This window comes from Xenopus laevis, chromosome 4S, assembly GCF_017654675.1.
Source record: "Xenopus laevis strain J_2021 chromosome 4S, Xenopus_laevis_v10.1, whole genome shotgun sequence".
Lineage (NCBI taxonomy): Eukaryota > Metazoa > Chordata > Amphibia > Anura > Pipidae > Xenopus > Xenopus laevis.
The window spans coordinates 72,649,092-72,666,149 of record NC_054378.1 but is presented as its reverse complement, the minus strand read 5'-3'; positions in this window follow the sequence as shown (position 1 = coordinate 72,666,149).

Here is a 17,058-nt window from a genome sequence, read left to right as displayed (position 1 = left end):
GTAGCATGTGAATAATTGCATAAAAATACAGAGGCTTGTAAAAAGGAAGAAAAACTACAGAGTAAAGCAGGAGTTTGGGAAACAAAGTGCTGCATCCAAAAACTGTAATTGCTCTTCTTCAGGAGCACTTGTTCCTGCGCACCCCTGTGTTCAGTTTAAATGGGTTCAGCCACAGGGGAGTGCAGGAGGGAATGCACAAAACTCTTTTAAATGGCCCCGTTCTGACACAGGTGCATGTAAGTGCCAAAAGCAGGTGGAACGCAACATTCTGTGTTATAGTAAGTAAAAATGTCAGCCAGCTATTGAAAAGTTATGCAACATCAAGGTGATTAGAAAGTTCAAGTGGATTGCAAGGTGGAAACTTAACAGCCCTTGCTAAGCTTTAGCTGTTGTCAAAAGAGTCTTCAGTGCTGCATGGCCATCCTGTGTGTTATTTGCTACATGTTCCCACTCAAAGCAAAGTTTCAAGGAAAATATGATTTTTACAAGAAATTCTTTAGCGAAGAAGACATTTTAAATGTAGGACTTAGTTTCTGTTGATTTTATGAAATTTCAGTAAAGTAAGAGGTAATTGCTTACTATGTACACAAAACTTGTCAGCAATGCCATACCTATTGCTTGCCTTAGCACATCACTGCAGACTTTAATACAATATTACACTCTGTTTTTTAGCTTTAGGTCAGTGATCTCAGTTAAGCAGTAGCTCATGAGCAACATTTTGCACACCACCAGCTTTGATCTTGATCCCAGTGTCCTCAAAGCAGGTACTCATTGTTGACATTGAATTCCTGGCTTTGGTGGCATAAAGACACAAGATTACTGCCAGGTTCACATGGCACTGCCTTGTTTTAAAATTCACAGGACATTATTTTCATGCTTGTATGGCTCCCAGATACTTTAGTTTTATGAATATGGCTCATCACAAATTCAGTTGGGGACCCTTGCTCTAGATGGTGGCAGTCTATGAACAATGCCTTGGTTGCAGACCTTGTTATAATTGATAAATACAAGACTAATGATAACTAATTGATTTTTGCTTATTAAACAAATCAGCAGGACGTTTTACTGTACATGTTGGTGATGTGTGCCCACTACAGACCCACACCCAACCCTAACCTTTCCAGCACTTCTATTTATAGGCCCATGCCCGCTCCTCTCTGACATCACAAAAGGCGGATAGGGCAAGTGTGCCTATAAGTAGGGTTTGGCAGAACTATAGTCGGCACTGGATGTAAGGACTCTCTCTGGTGGTCTAGTGGCCAGCGGGGACGCCCGCTGCATGCTCCATTCTCCCTTCAGTGCCGGTTCTCCTATGGCTAGCGCGGCTGCATGCTTCCGGGTTTATGTGCTGGCGTGATTATGTCACAGCACAATGGCTGAAATTCCAAAGGGATTTAAAGGGATTTTTGTATTGAGGAAGTCCTTGTGAATCCTACTTGATCTATTGATATTGACCCTTGCCTGCCTGCTGACTATTCTGAACTCTCCAATCGGACCCTTACCTGCCTGCTGACTATTCTATACTCTCCAGTCCTGATCTGACCATTCCTTGAACTATGCCTGCACCAACCCAGCCTGTCTATTACTATTCTCAACACTGCTTGTGCTGGCCCGGCCTGCCTGACGACGCTATATTGTCTGGCCTGTCTTCCGAACTGTGTTGCCTTCCATCCTATCTCCTTGGTAAAACGATCGTGCCCCTTTGCTCATCCAGAAACCTTTGTTTTTCTTATTTAGACCTGATGGCATCCAATTAGCGGAGGGCTCCTCCCAAAGTGAAAGGCGGCTGTTTAAGGCAGAAGCAAGAGCCAAGACCAGGAAGTCTAGCACTGGTTCTGGATTTAGGGTGCTGAACATGACACCGGAACCCATCAGCGACCTGCATATAGTGTGCAGAAGTTGGTCTGAACCCTCCTGACCAGCGGGTAGGCCGTCCTGCAAGTATCGACCCAGCCCAAACATCACTAGTACACATGTTTAAATGTAAACTTACTCCCCTTTCCTTTAATATTGGGAGCTAAAGCCTCATGAAATCATCAGCCATTAGTTGGTCAGTCAATGAGAAAGGCATGTAACTGGCAAAGACAGCAGAGAGTTTGCAGTAGTGTACAATAAACAAAATAGGAGAGAGCACCAAAAACAAATTCAGAAACAGGCATTAAGAACATAAAGCTGATTTCTTTTTTGCAAGCAAAGCATCAGTGGGATCTAATAATAGAGAAAGAGTTTCTAAATGAATGTGAGTCTCTTTAAAATGCAATGCGTTGGTGTATATTTGGTATCTAGGGTTGGGCTAGTTCAGTTGTTTGGGAAAGTATAGTGGGTGGAGATATTCCCTTAAGATTCGTTAGATCTCTTCTCTTTGAAAAATGGAACTATTCAGACCTTGTAATAAGCATTAAATTCAAAAGCCCCATACATGAGCTCAAAGAAAGAAGACAGACCTCTGTGTCCAATTTGTGAGCATCACACTCGGATCACATGCAATCAGCCTCATCCAAATTCAGGACAAAGAAGAGAACTATTGTCAGAGACTGCCTGTCACAATATACAGCATTGGAAGTCAATCTAAAATGTTCAGTCTTGCAGTCTTCTCCCCAGCTCTGCCTTTTGTAAAGCACCCAAACTCTGTTGCTGCATTGAAACTCTAAACAGGCATACATTATAAACAGCAGAGTACATTATCTTCCAGGTATATGCATGAATAAGGTGAGATAAGGGATGCCCAACTTATGGTCTTTAATCTGCTATGAAACTACAACTTCCAGTGCCCCCAGTCAGGTAACTCAGAGTAAAGTGTGTATGACAGAAATAAACTTTAGTAGTTAAGGTGAAGGAATCCAATATGAGATGGTAGATGAAAGAAAGAAAATATAGAGTAACACAGGCAAATGTAAGCACATACAGGGTTTGCATGTACCACCATATGTAGAAGCCTCACCAGCATCAAAACTAAAGAAGAGCTATATTTTTTTTTTTTGCTTCATTGTCCAACTTTAAAGCAAGTACATTGTAAGGGCAATGTCAAGCTGTGGATACTTTAAGTACAGCAATTTAATAGTGTAGCAGACCAAAATAAGCTCTTGAAACAGGCCCCCAAACACTATCATTAAAAGTACTTGCCAATCATTGGTACCAGTGCTTGTCAGTGTAACAATGCAATGTTCTTTGAAAGTAGATTCATTCCATCTGAATGTTTTGTGGTCTCATTTCCTTCCAGTAATCTCCTTGCTAATTCACTGCCTTTGATTATGGTCCTTAAGTAGAAATGTGAAAAAGGCCAGTGCCCTAACCACACACATGCTAGAAGAGTATGCTGAATACTTTCCATTCTCTTTTGCCAGTTATAAGGCAGTTTGCCCCTGTGCAAAAACATCATTCATAAATATTTGTAGAAAAATAAACACATCCCTGTGCCTTATATGATGCATTGAGCTTTTAACTTGTGTTTCATGTTAACAACATTTTGCATTTTAACTATGCCTGCTTCTTGTGAGCCAGTTTTACTAGTGAAGCAGAAATATAAAGCAGATTTGCTCCAGTGTGCTGCTGTACATCTTGTATTCAGGCAAATGGCTTGCCAAGTAAAGGATGGCACTGTGCAGCTCATGGGTAAAGATGGTCAGTGTCAGTCCATGACCATCTAAAACTGGTTCAGTCAATGTGTCGGAGAGTGAGTTCTGGCTTCCCACCATGAACATTTCCCAGAAATACAGGAGATTCTGGCTGTAGTCAGTTATTTGTACTTTATACAGACTTCCTGCCAGCAAGCCAAATGTTCATTTACAGCATGTCAGCTGCTAATTCTAGAAAAGATAAAACTATACAGGTTATATAGAATATATATATACTTGGTGGATTTAAAGTTACATAAGAAGATGAACTTTCTATGAAATATGAGCATTTCTCTGTTTTATAATGCATAATTGTATCCTGCCAAGTAACTTAAAAAGAAGGGACAAGAAAATAATGGTTTGATAACAAATAAACGACAGGTTTATTTTTGCATGTAAAGTGAATAAAGGCTTATTAAAGCTGTTTGATATTGAGAGGGGACTAAAGTATGCATATAATTATGGAATTAAATTATAAGCTTTTGTTTAAATTTCTCTAAATCTATCTGCAGCCAGTCTTCACTTTTTATTGTGTTTTAGAAACAAATTCATTTTTTTTTTAATTTAAACTTATAGCTGGCTACTAGGGTGGCTTCTACTTGCAATATGTAGCTGTGTAAATAACAGGTGAGAAATAATAGAGGGTCAAGCATCTAGATAACTATTTGTCAAAGACAAATGGTTATTCATAATAATAAGTTTAAGGAACAATAAAACCAAAAAAAAAACAAATTAAGTAATGAACATATAGGGGGTTCTTTATCAAAGGTTGAATTTCGAAGTTATGTGTAATAATTCGAATGTACTCACAACTCAAATGGGAATTTATTTATGAAAAGACTTGAATGTCTAACATTCAATTAAATATGAACGACCTGAAAATTTGAGTTTATCTCTGAAAAAAACTTTAATGTCAGGAAGGTTATTAACATCTTCAAATGGTTCAACAGACTTCTGCCATTGACTTCTACATGAACTCAGCAACTTTTAGATGGCAACGTATCAAATTAGAACTGTTTCCATGGTCAAGGTGTGATAAATCTCACATTCAAATTCAAATTGGTGGTTTTAAATTTGAAATTGTGAATTTAAAAAAATAATTTGAAAATTTGAATTTACCATTCGAACCTTAGTAAATCTGCCCCATAATGTAATGTTGCGCTGCCCTGGTAAAACTGGTGTGTTTGCTTCAGAAACTCTACTATAGTTTATATAATGAAAAAACCAAGGGGAGAGACTGATTCAGCTCATCGCTATTCCCTTAAGACAGGTGCTCAGTCCTCAGTGTGGGGCTCTGTATTGGGTCCACTTTTATTGAACATGGGCATTGTAAGTAAAGTATCAGTATTTGTAGATGACACAAAACTATGCAGCCCATTTAATTTCATCCAGCATGTGGCAATAGTATTACAAATTTACTGGCAATATAGCTGCCGGTAATTTGTAATACCCTTAAGAAAAGGCCTTGCCCTCGGGTGGAAACGTACCTTCTTTTCCTCATCTTGCCCTCGCGCGATGTGGCCACCCCTTTTGCAGTTTGGCCCCGTCCCTTTTTGCGTCACAGACGGACCCTTTAGTTCCCACCCCCCGCTGGCCGGTAATATTGCAAGAGGATCTTGACTAACTGGCAATCTGGGTAGCTAAGTGGCAAATGAGATTCAATGTTGATAAATGTAAAGTCATGCACTTGGGATGTAAAAATATTCAAGCCATGTATACCCTTAATGGGACTGCACTTGGCAAATCCATAATGGAAAAGAACCTTGGAGTCCTTGTAGATAATAAACTTGGTTGTAGTAAGCAATGTCAGTCAGCTGCATCAAGGGCAAATAAGGTCTTGAGTTGTATTAAAAGGGGAATAGATTCATTGGAGTAGGGGGTTATTCTTCCACGGTAAGGCCCCATCTAGAATATGTCAGACAGTTTTGGTCTTCAATGCTCAAACAGGACATTATTGAATTAGAGAGGGTGCAGAGAGAGGGCAACTAAGCTGGTAAAGGTTATGGAAAATCTTAGCTATGAGGAAAGACTGAGCAAATTGGGTTTGTTCACACTGGAGAAGAGGCGCTTAAGGGAAGATATGATAATTATGTATAAATATCTAAGGGGACACCCATTCCAATTAGAAGAAATGAAGTTCAGTCTAAATATTCGGAAGGGGTTTTTTACAGTGAGAGCTGTGAAGGTGTGGAATTCTCTCCCTGAATCAGTTGTACAGGCTGATACATTAGATAGCTTTAAGAAGGGGTGGGATGGCTTTTTATTGAGGGAATACAGGGATATGGAACTAGTTTTAGAACATAGGATAAGATCTTAATATTGTTCCTTTTTACTATTAGCTATTAAATTCAAGGAATATGGTCACCTCAGAATGACTACAGATCTGTTATCTGTACCCATTATCCAGAAAGCTCCAAATTATGACACAGCCATGTCCCATAGAATCCATTTTATCCAAATAATCCAAATAATCCAAAAATTTTTTAAAAAAATCATTTTTATACTGTAATAATCAAACAGTACCTTTTACGTCCTTATTGGAAACAACCCCAGCCTATTGTGTTTATTTAATTTTTACATGATTTAGGTGTCTATAATACTGAGGATTTGCCTGCCAATATTATGTGAGGGTGTCTAAATTATCACATCTCTACATGTGTATATACATTTTCTGATCTTGTTGTATATTATTTTTCACATATTATTATTTTTATTTTATTTTCTCCTTTTACATTTTCTTCACAAACAAACTGTAGCTCGGGTGTCTTAGGTTCTCATTCTTTTAAATTTCTATCAATATGAAAATTCTCTCGGCTCTTAAGAAATTTTTGCAAATGTATGAAGAAACTTTTTTACAAATAATATAAGTGGCATCTAGAGCATTATCATAATACTAAGCTTATGCTTGGTCCAGAGTCCAGACACCACCTGGCATGGTGAATCCTTTTGTGTCACAATCCTTGCACACAGATATTCTCATTATATTTTATTTACCACAGACTGTAACCAACAAGTGGCTGGAATTTTTCTTGCTTACACAAAAAAACACTAGGCTGGGATGACAATCTACCTACCTGGTAGTGCATATAAGGACAGCTCAGAAATGTATAGAAAAGCAGAGTATGGAAATGTTGATAGTTATCATTTAGGTAAACAGCAGCAGGCTGTGGATATCCTGCCTGAACATTTTCTTGCAAATTCTTAACACATAAACTACTGGAGGTAAAAAGGCACCTGCTGTATAGATAAAGTCTAACATTTCATCCAAAGTCAGTTCTTCTCTCCCACATGATTTCCTGCTCATTAGAAACATCTTAAATATTTTAATCCGCATGTAAAAAAAATCAGCTCAGCAGAATGAAAACACTACAGATGTAACATATTATCCCTGGGCTATCTCCTGGAGAGTCCACATTTTAACCCACTTGCTGCAACTTATAATTGCTATAAGGTATGTATGAAACTAGTTGTAGTTTAAGGTTTCATGCATATTAGCCTTTTTAATGTCTTCAGGGACTTAATTTTCAACACTGCAATTTTTCAAACAGGAATTGCTTTTGTGAATGATTGTAAGGATAATCACTGTGGCTGCAGAGAACATATAAAAAAACCTGTAATGATTTAAACATAGTTCACTGTGAAAGCCACCAATTTAGCAAACATGGTAAAAAAGAGGTCATCTATAGTTCTGGGCTGGTCTTTTTTGTATATCATCATAATGGAATCTAACAAAAGGAAGTGTAGGCTTTTCTACATGGAAAAGACAGTTCTGATCTGGTGACTCACACCTCTTGAATGGAAACGGTCATTGATATAAACATGTTTAGTGATGGGCGAATTTATTCACCAGGCACGAATTCGCAGCGAATTTGCGCGATTCGCCGCCAGCGAATAAATTCGCAAAATGCCCGCGAAAATTCGCGGGAAAAAACGAAAATTCGCCCATCACTAAACATGTTCCCAAACTCTAAATAATTCTTTTTCATATAGTCTGGGGAAATAAATGTTTTATTAATGTGCTTCCTCAACCCAACATATTTCCTACTGCAGTCAACTCAACCATGCTGTGAACTAGCAGCATTTTGCAAATTACTGACTCATGCTGAAATCAGCCAGTTACAGTAGGTGAAATAAAATATGTTGGTGACTCCCAGCATGAGGGTGTTGGTTGCAGCCAAAAGTCAGGCTGTGAATTGTACTCATGTATTTGTTTTTCCCTGAGGAAGATCGCGATGATGTGATTGAAACATTTTGATCACATCATCATGATCTTCCTCAGGAAAAAAAACCAAATATATATACCTGAGTACAAATCACAGCCTGAACAACCAACACCCCTCATACTGGGACTGATCAAAATCAGCTATTCTAAGTCTGTTGAGTGTGGTGCTGAGTGTTCCTCCATGTTTCATATATATATATATATATATATATATATATATATATATATATATATATATATATATATATATATATATATATATATATATATATATATATATATATATATATGTAAAAACAGCTGATATCCCAGTGTACCTGTTGTCATAAAGAAGCCTCTACCTACCTACCAGATGGTTAGACCTACAAATACTTAAATAGTGCCCATCAGCTTATATACATGTATTTGTTACTTGCACCCAGTGTTAACATTAGCCCTTTATTTTTAAATAAAATTCAGAATTAAATACAAAATTGAAAGTCTACCAATTAAACAGATTTTCCTAAATGTATTTATTTATAAATGGGGTTTTTCATAAATGTATTTTTTTTTTTATAAATGGCTAACTACTTGCTCAGTTACTTCTATTCAACTGCAGCAACAACATTAGTCAAAATTCAAATTCCATATGGACACAAAATTATTTTATAATACATAGTCTCAGATATGACACATCACTCACCCATAAAAATATAGATGAGTGAGTTTCTTGTAATGGTTCATTTAACTGAAACAATTGAATATTTTGTGGTTTGGCACAAACTACTCTGTTTAGCAGATCTGTAGAAACCTGTTGTTCCACATTTGTCATTTATAATCCATAGATATACAAGCAGAAGTATATTATGTAGCTCTCTCTGTCTCAGTTAGGCTGCTGTACATGTGAAGCAGAATCAGACTGGGCAGTGGTGGCCCACCAGAGATGCTTCCAAGGGGCCCCCAACAACCCACCCGGGCCCTGCACCCTCCGGCCCCCTGTCAAGATGCAACCCCCTTGCACCCCCCACACATACCCTTTTCTCCTTGTGGCTGCGCCAGGGGCCAGGTAGGGAGGTTGTAGCCAGCAAAGTAGGTATTGTGCAGGGAGTGAATCTGGGCTGGCAGGGCCCACCAGGTTTTTCTCCTGATTTCTCGCTGGCCCAGTCTGACCCTGGTGTGAAGTGAAGACATTCTCTGGAACATGCCATCCATTACTGTTCATTAATTTTAAATTTTAAGTTGGGTGACTGTGAAAGTTCAGTAGGCAAATAAGAAAGTTCAATTTCTAATCCTTGCTGTGCTGAAAATAAATATAAAAAGTCTAAGGGGCCGATTCACTCAGCTCGAGTGAAGGATTCGAATGAAAAATACTTCGAATTTCGAAGTATTTTTTGGGTACTTCGACCATCGAATGGGCTACTTCGACCTTCGACTACGACCTTCGACTTCGATTCGAACGATTCGAACTAAAAATCGTTCGACTATTCGACCATTCGATAGTCGAAGTACTTTCCCTTTAAAAAAAACTTCGACCCCCTACTTCGGCAGCTAAAAGCTACCGAAGTCAATGTTAGCCTATGGGGAAGGTCCCCATAGGCTTGCTAAACTTTTTTTGATCGAAGGATTTTCCTTCGATCGTTGGATTAAAATCCTTCGAATCGTTCGATTCGAAGGATTTAATCGTTCGATCGAACGAAAAATCCTTCGATCGATCGAACGAACGTTTAGCGCTAAATCCTTCGACTTCGATATTCGAAGTCGAAGGATTTCAATTCGAGGGTCGAATTTCGAAGTATTTTTTACTTCGAAATTCGACCCTTAGTGAATCGGCCCCTAAGTCTTTAGCGATCGCCACAGTCCTCTAGAGTGAAATTTCGCCTCTCTCCATTAATTTCTATGGATTTTGAAAGGTGTATTTATCAAACTTTCACTTTCACACATTGATAAATACCCCATAGAATTGAATGGAGAGTGGCGGATTTTCACTCTAGAGGACTGTGGAGATCTCTAACTTCACTTTGTGATAAATATACCCCTAAAACTATGCCTCACCTATATTATGTAAACTTCATGATACCTAGCAGTACAGAAAGAAAAAGGAACACACATCTTCCAAATCATTTTGCCAAAGGCACTACATTCCCTCTCCATTAATCTGTGTACATTGGCACATAGTCAATTGTGGAGACCATGTAATAAATGCTTGCATATTGACTATAAGGGGCACATTAACTTAGCTTGAGTGAAGGATTAGAATAAAAAATACTTCGAATTTCAAAGTATTTTTTGGGCTGCTTCGACCATCAAATTGGCTACTTCGACCTTCGACTTCGACTTTGAATCGAACGAAAAATCAAACTAAAAATCGTTCGACTATTCGACCATTCGATAGTCAAAGTACTGTCTCAGTAAAAAAAAACTTCGACCACCTACTTTGCCACCTAAAACCTACCGAGCACCAATGTTAGCCTATGGGGAAGGTCCCCATAGGCTTTCCTAGCAATTTCTGATCGAATGAACAAAAAAAAAATATATATATAAATGAACAGAAAATGAACCACTCTCTCAAAAAAATGGTGGTTTATTACTCCCACACACGAGCCGTCTTTAGGTAGTCTCATATTCAGGGCCAGATTCAATAGCCCTGGTCGCGCACGCTCCCGCAGCATGGTCCCAGCGCCGCAGCACTCAGGCCTTGTGCAAACAATAATAAGGTTTTTTATTTAATTACAAGCCCAATGTTTTCAGTACCTGTTGGTACCCATTATCAATATATTTAAGACAGAGACATTTTGTGCATACTGCTACTGAAAAATGCCTTACCCTTTAAACAAAACAGGGATTGTTTGTCAATATATTGCAAATCGAATTGAAGTAAAAATCGTTCAATCGATCGATTAAACTTAGTCTTGTTTGTCTTAGATTGTTTGTCCATATATTGCAATATATTTAAGCTGGCCAACTACGTCAAAGTCATCCCATATCTGGCCAGTCCTATGCTCAATTTTCATCTGATTCATTAAGAATTCTATGGTTTAATTATACATTTTATAAAAGGGACGAATACGTTTTACCTGCAACTTACTAGCTGCTTTCAAAGTAAAACTCCCAAACTTGGCTGCCCTTTTATTAGACACCAGTGGGATCACCTGACTATAGCTGGGAGGGGTTATCAATAACGGTTCCAGACCTGGACTGAAACGTTGATCCTAATGATTTTATATTTTTGATAAATAAATTAATAATTTTAAATTCCGGTGTGTGTGTATATATATATATATATATATATATATATACACATACATACATTTTACACTCATCTGCTGCTGGTGAACAGTTAACTGATCATGTAACTCACAGCAGTGGCAGTCCTCACAATCCCCAGGGCAGGTTTTATTGGGACCTTGAAGAGTTAAGTGTATCCCCCAGGAACAATTATAATGGATCCAAGTAATTACAAACTCGTTGTGTAATATCATTACAACTCTGTTGCAAAGGAGGTTGGCAGAGTTTCCAGGTTACATAATCACTCATTCTGCCCTGTGATATCATGACATCTTTGCTGTAAAAGATCAGCCTTGGCTTTTCTCCAGCACATTTATCCTTTATGTCTTCAGATAGCATTACATGCTGTAGCATTTTCCAATTCGCTTATATATATTGGGCACATTATTTATGTTGATCACAAGTAAGCAACAAGCCATGTGTACCCCAGGTGAGAAGCTTTCTGAAGCTCTGCTGTACATTAGAGAATAAAGCAGTAACACAGTAAAACATATCTCCTTTTAAACAAATCCCAGTTAGCAGCTCGTAATATACATATATTGTTTGTTGAAATGTGTTATTGCATATTCAACTCAAACTTTATTTTATTATGGTGACCATTGTACCTTTAGCCCTGTTCCTTTATTGCAACTATTTTATTTTGTCACAAACCAGGAAGGAACTCAGGCCCGAATAAATTGTTCTCTTATCCACTTGAATAATACAGTCGCATTCTAAAAATGATGCATATGTATTTCCTTAAAAGTAAGAGTGTCCACAGTTAATGGCCACTGTCTCCCCTTTAAAATCACAGTTAAGTTTTGAGAGATTTTTTCATTGATACCATACAAAAAGGAGAATTACACCATAAAGTAATACAGGATTGTAATATTTTTTAAAGAGACAAAGTAGAGATAGCACTTGTACTTCTAATGAAGTGACTAGCATTAAGCCTTGCTCTGACCCCTTCAATCAATTGTATGTTTTTAAAGTGGATTAATAGCGTTTTGTCTATCTTTACGGAAGTCTGCTGGAAGTCGCTGAAGCGATCTGAAGGATAATTTCTCTGAATTGGTGGATGCTTAGTCCCAAGGCTCCATTCTGGGTAAAGACACAGGAAAGCTGCCTGTGAGAGCTCACTGAGAGGATTGAAATCACCACAAGCAAAGAAGCAACTCCAGGCAAGACGCCACTGGCAAAAATTGATGTGTTCAGAAATACATTCTTAACGTTTGTAAGTACCCACCTGTCACTAGCACAAGGTGAATCTATAATGTGTTAAATATACACACTTTGGGCTAAGTAAGGTTGGAACGTCAGAGTGTATGGTGTTGTGGTACTACAACATTTAGGAACATACTACACTATATTATTTCTTCTTTTTTGCTTCCTTCCTTTTCTATTTTCCTTTTTGCTGTATACATAATTTCCCTGAGCTAGTTAGTGCTGACTTGATCACTTTTTGGAGTGGAGGAGAAGGATTGGCTGGTAGCGGGTGGATATATTGTTTTCTCCCCCACCTTGATGGGCATCTACCAGTTTCCTTTCACATGTACTGTTGTCTAAGACCAGGGTCTAATTGGTCTGCCAGGGTTATAGGGAATGCTTTGATATACCTAGGTTCTGGTGGGCCCCATCGTAAGGCAATTCCCTTGAAGGAAAATGAATACTGTTTATCTAAAAGGTCATACTGAACATAGAGCTTAGGCTCATCCCAAGCTTCTCCTGTACCCACACATTCCCCAGCAGCGCACTGTGAAGCGATCCGATTTCGGCAGCTTGGGCTTGTCACATCCACTTGACAGTTACCATCAAGTACAAATGACTATATTATAATAACAGAGGAAAAACTAATCATTATTAAAAATGTAAGTTATTTGATTAAAATAAATTCTATGGGTAAGTTCATTATATCGCTTCTCATATGTTCTTTAATATTTATGTTGTTTAAAGTGTTGTGTATATAAGTATGCAACTCTCATTAGTTTCAGAGAATTATTATTATTATTATTATTATTAACATGTATTTATATAGCGCCAACATATTGCGTAGCACTGTAAAGTAAATGTGATTATACAACTAAATCACATGAGTTATATACATAGAACATATGGAGTTACATACATCACAATCAATACCGGTACAAAAAGGTGAGGAAGACCCTATGCAAAAGAGCGGAAGCCAGTGCAGGGATTGACAGAATGGCGTGGCAGAGGAGGAGCGGTTGCTGAGGTGTATTAGCCTTGCAGCAGTGTTCATTATGGACTGGAGAGGTGACAGTCTCTGGAGGGGAAGGCAAATTTAAAGAGAGTAAAGAGTAGTCTAGACGTGATATGACGAGAGAGTGAATAAGAATTTTGGCAGCATCTAGGGTGAGGAATGATCGTATTTTGGATATGTTCCTTAGGTGGAAGTGACATGATTTAATACGTGACTGGATATGAGGAGTGAATGAAAGGGCAGAATCTAGTATAACCCCAAGGCACCGGGCCTGGGGTAATAAACATATTCCCGGCATCAAACATATTTTTAATTATCTTGTGGTGCTCAATGAATGTAGCAAAGCCCTGAGGGTCTTAGAAATGCTTGTTAATGTATATATACTGTATATTTGGGGGGGGGGAGCTCAGTTGCCATTGGTACAACTCCTGTATCAACTCTAATATACCTTGAGATTACCAAAATTTAGGCTTTAACCTCTGCACAGCAATATCCAAGGGCACTATGAGCAGCAGTTTCCATTGCATTGAAGATCTCATACAAAATAACAATTCTTTGTTTTGCTGTTTTTCTCAAGTTTTTTCTGCAGTTTTCCTTTTCACTATCCCTAAATTGCAATGAGACTGATAAGGGTACTTTAATCACACTTGGGACTAATCTCCCCGAACTGCCTCCCACCGGCTAGAGTGTAAATTGCCCGCGGGATGGCACTCGGAGCGATTCGTTTTCCGAAGTTTCCTTGTGAGGCAACTTCGTGCGACTTTGGAAAAGAAAGCACTCCGAGTTCCCTTCTTGTCTCTACCAGTTGATCGTTTGGGGATCAATAAAGAAGCTTGTATGCTGCCGGCTCCTGTAGTGTTAAAGGGAATTAAAGTTTAAATCATGCAGTGAAAATAATACTTTGGAGCTGTGGGCACATATCCTTTTCCTCTCAGCATTAGCATGTATGCATTGGCAGCAAAAATTTCAACTTTTCATACTTTTATTTGACCGGTTATGCAACCTGTCGCAAGAAATCATATTAAGCCTCAGACCTAAAGCTCTTATTAGAAAAGGATTAGGACAGGTCAAGGAGAGTGTTGAGTCCTGAACTCCTGACCTTTTGACTTGATATTCTCCTCTAATACATCCTGACACTAATTCAGCTTTTGCATTGGCTGGTGCATCTGAGAGGGCCTCTTTTGATGCTAGTGGTAAAAAATTATATGTGGCTGCAACTCTGTGCCATGATGTGGAAATGTTGCAACTGCCTCCTGTTGCATCAATTGCTGACCTTTGCTTTTCATAGTTTTCACATATTCAAATATTGGAAGTCACCTGGGTGTGTTTGGCATGATGAGTTCTTGCATTTCACAGTAGGGGTGTCTTATGTCTTTTATATTTCTGAGTCACTGTTGCTTTTAGAGAATGCACGGAATTTAATTTTAGCAACAGTTTTATGGTCACCGGCTCCCTGTTTGAAAGGCCGTGCATTACATTTTTTTCATTTTAATGAACACTAATACTGAACGAACCCCTGAACTTAATTCAGTTTAGCAGGGTATTCCAAAAGAACCAAGAAAACATAGTGGAGCTGAGCAGTGGAGCAAATTAACAAATTAATAAGACCTGTGAGTGTGGATTTTCTTTAGTACTTTGACATCTGTTGTTAGGTGGCTGCACCTAGGCACAGTGCTTTTGTGAAGGCATACTTTTGCATATATATATATATTTTTTATACAACGATTTGGCTCTACACGTGTGTATTGAAATGAACAATCTTTCTTGGAAGATATTTTCCAAGAAAGATCAGAATTGTTACGTATATGGCTACACATAGACAACCCTCCAATCTGCCCTAACCACACCCAGTTATACCCAGATACATATAACAGTCAGACAGAAATGTCAGGTAGTCTGTTATTTTGGACCCATTCAGGGGGGGGGGTAGTAAGTGTGGAATGGTCAAGCCATTGTTGGTCAATGGAAGGCTAGCCTAACACTGATCAGCAGACATTGTAAGACATAAGCAAATCCACTTCAATAAAGCAGGACTCACTCTTATGACATGTACTAGATTAGAATGATTGATATGGCAATTCAAATTCATTCATTGGGGTAACGTAATAAAGGTTGCAAAGAGCAAAACATTTTGCTTGAATAAGAATAAGAATTAGCATTTTGCAATGTAATATTCCTCCTTAAACTGTTATGGCATTGAGAATTTTAATTGCGCATTGCCAAATTTTAAGAAGTGCTTGAAGGTGTTGTGAACTTTGGAGCAAACATTTTCAGTAAGAAGTTTTATTACATTCACTGCCCACTGGTGCAAACTATAACATTCGCACAGTCTTCCACTGTCAGAAGAGGCCACTAAACAGCTTAAGGGTACGCAAAAACTATATTAAATTCGCGCAAAGGAAAATTTGTTCTCAAAAAGTTGTAACTTTTTTTATCACGAATATTTGTATTAGCGACTTTTATTACATTCCTCCATAAATGTTTTCAACCCGACTTTGCTTAATTTGAAGGAAACATTGATTTTATCACTGTATATTTTGTATTTTAGGACACCTTAAGGTGGTCACTAAATTATCAGAATTTCCCCAAATTTACAAGCCTCAGACATATTCTGCATACTGCGAATACACTTTTAGCTGGTTGATACTCCTCAGTGGTGCTGATTCACCTGCTGCACGGTTCATACACATAAACAGGGCATCTCCTTCTTTTTATTTATATATGCTGCATAATATTATCAGTATATATACACAGCACCTGTTTACACACAAAAGGTTAATGTGAAAAGTCAAATACCTTCCAATTTTACTGCTATTAATCAGCAATATATCCTAAATTTGCAGAACTCTGCACCATGTTTCATGTCTCCTGTGGCATCATCACACCATGAGCCATGTTCAGAACCATGACCCCTTTTAATATCACATGTGAACTTCCCTTACATCTTGTGTGGATACAGGGGAATCAGAAGCATAGAATGTGTTCCATGCCTGAGACCACCAACACCCATGCTACTATGCACCAGCTTCAAAGATGCAATTATAGAAGTCATTTTTCAGGAAGGATTAGTACAAATGATGCAAAGCAAAGAAAACAACTCACACTCTTTACATTTTAAGCATTCTGAATGTTTTAACTTCTTTATTCAGTTTCTTAAATTAATGCTCATTAGGAGCTGTTATATAACCAAGAATGATTGACAATAATACAACGTATAACATATTATAAAGTGCTCCATGGCTACAAATACAGTAAATGCCTGCATTTATTTGAGCTCCAATTCATATACCTGCTGTGGGGTTTGTAAGGCATGGTGACTTGCTACAGTGAGTCTTTGTGCTGCTGCAAGGAACCGTTTCAAGGCTTTCATTTAGAAAGAGAGAAAAAAAGGCAGGTATAGTACTACAACCCCTCTGACTGCAGCTGAAGGTGCTCAAACTTTCAGCATTGTGACAAAAGGTGGCCTGATCACAGCAGCAAAGAAAGTCTAGGTCATCAATAAAAATACTAGGTGATATCAAATGACTTCCTCTGAATATTCCTTTGTAGGACATATATAATGTTCCTTTGCATGACTGGGCAGCTTTATTTCCTAGCAAGAACACACCGTAAATTGGAAGTAGCACAAAGAAATGCCTGTCCACATAGATCCCACAGGTATGCAGAGCTAGGCGTATGCAGCTGTCACTTCCACCCTGCACCATGTTGCTGGGACATTGCCTGTTGATATTTGCACAGCTTGGTAGTGACATACTGTA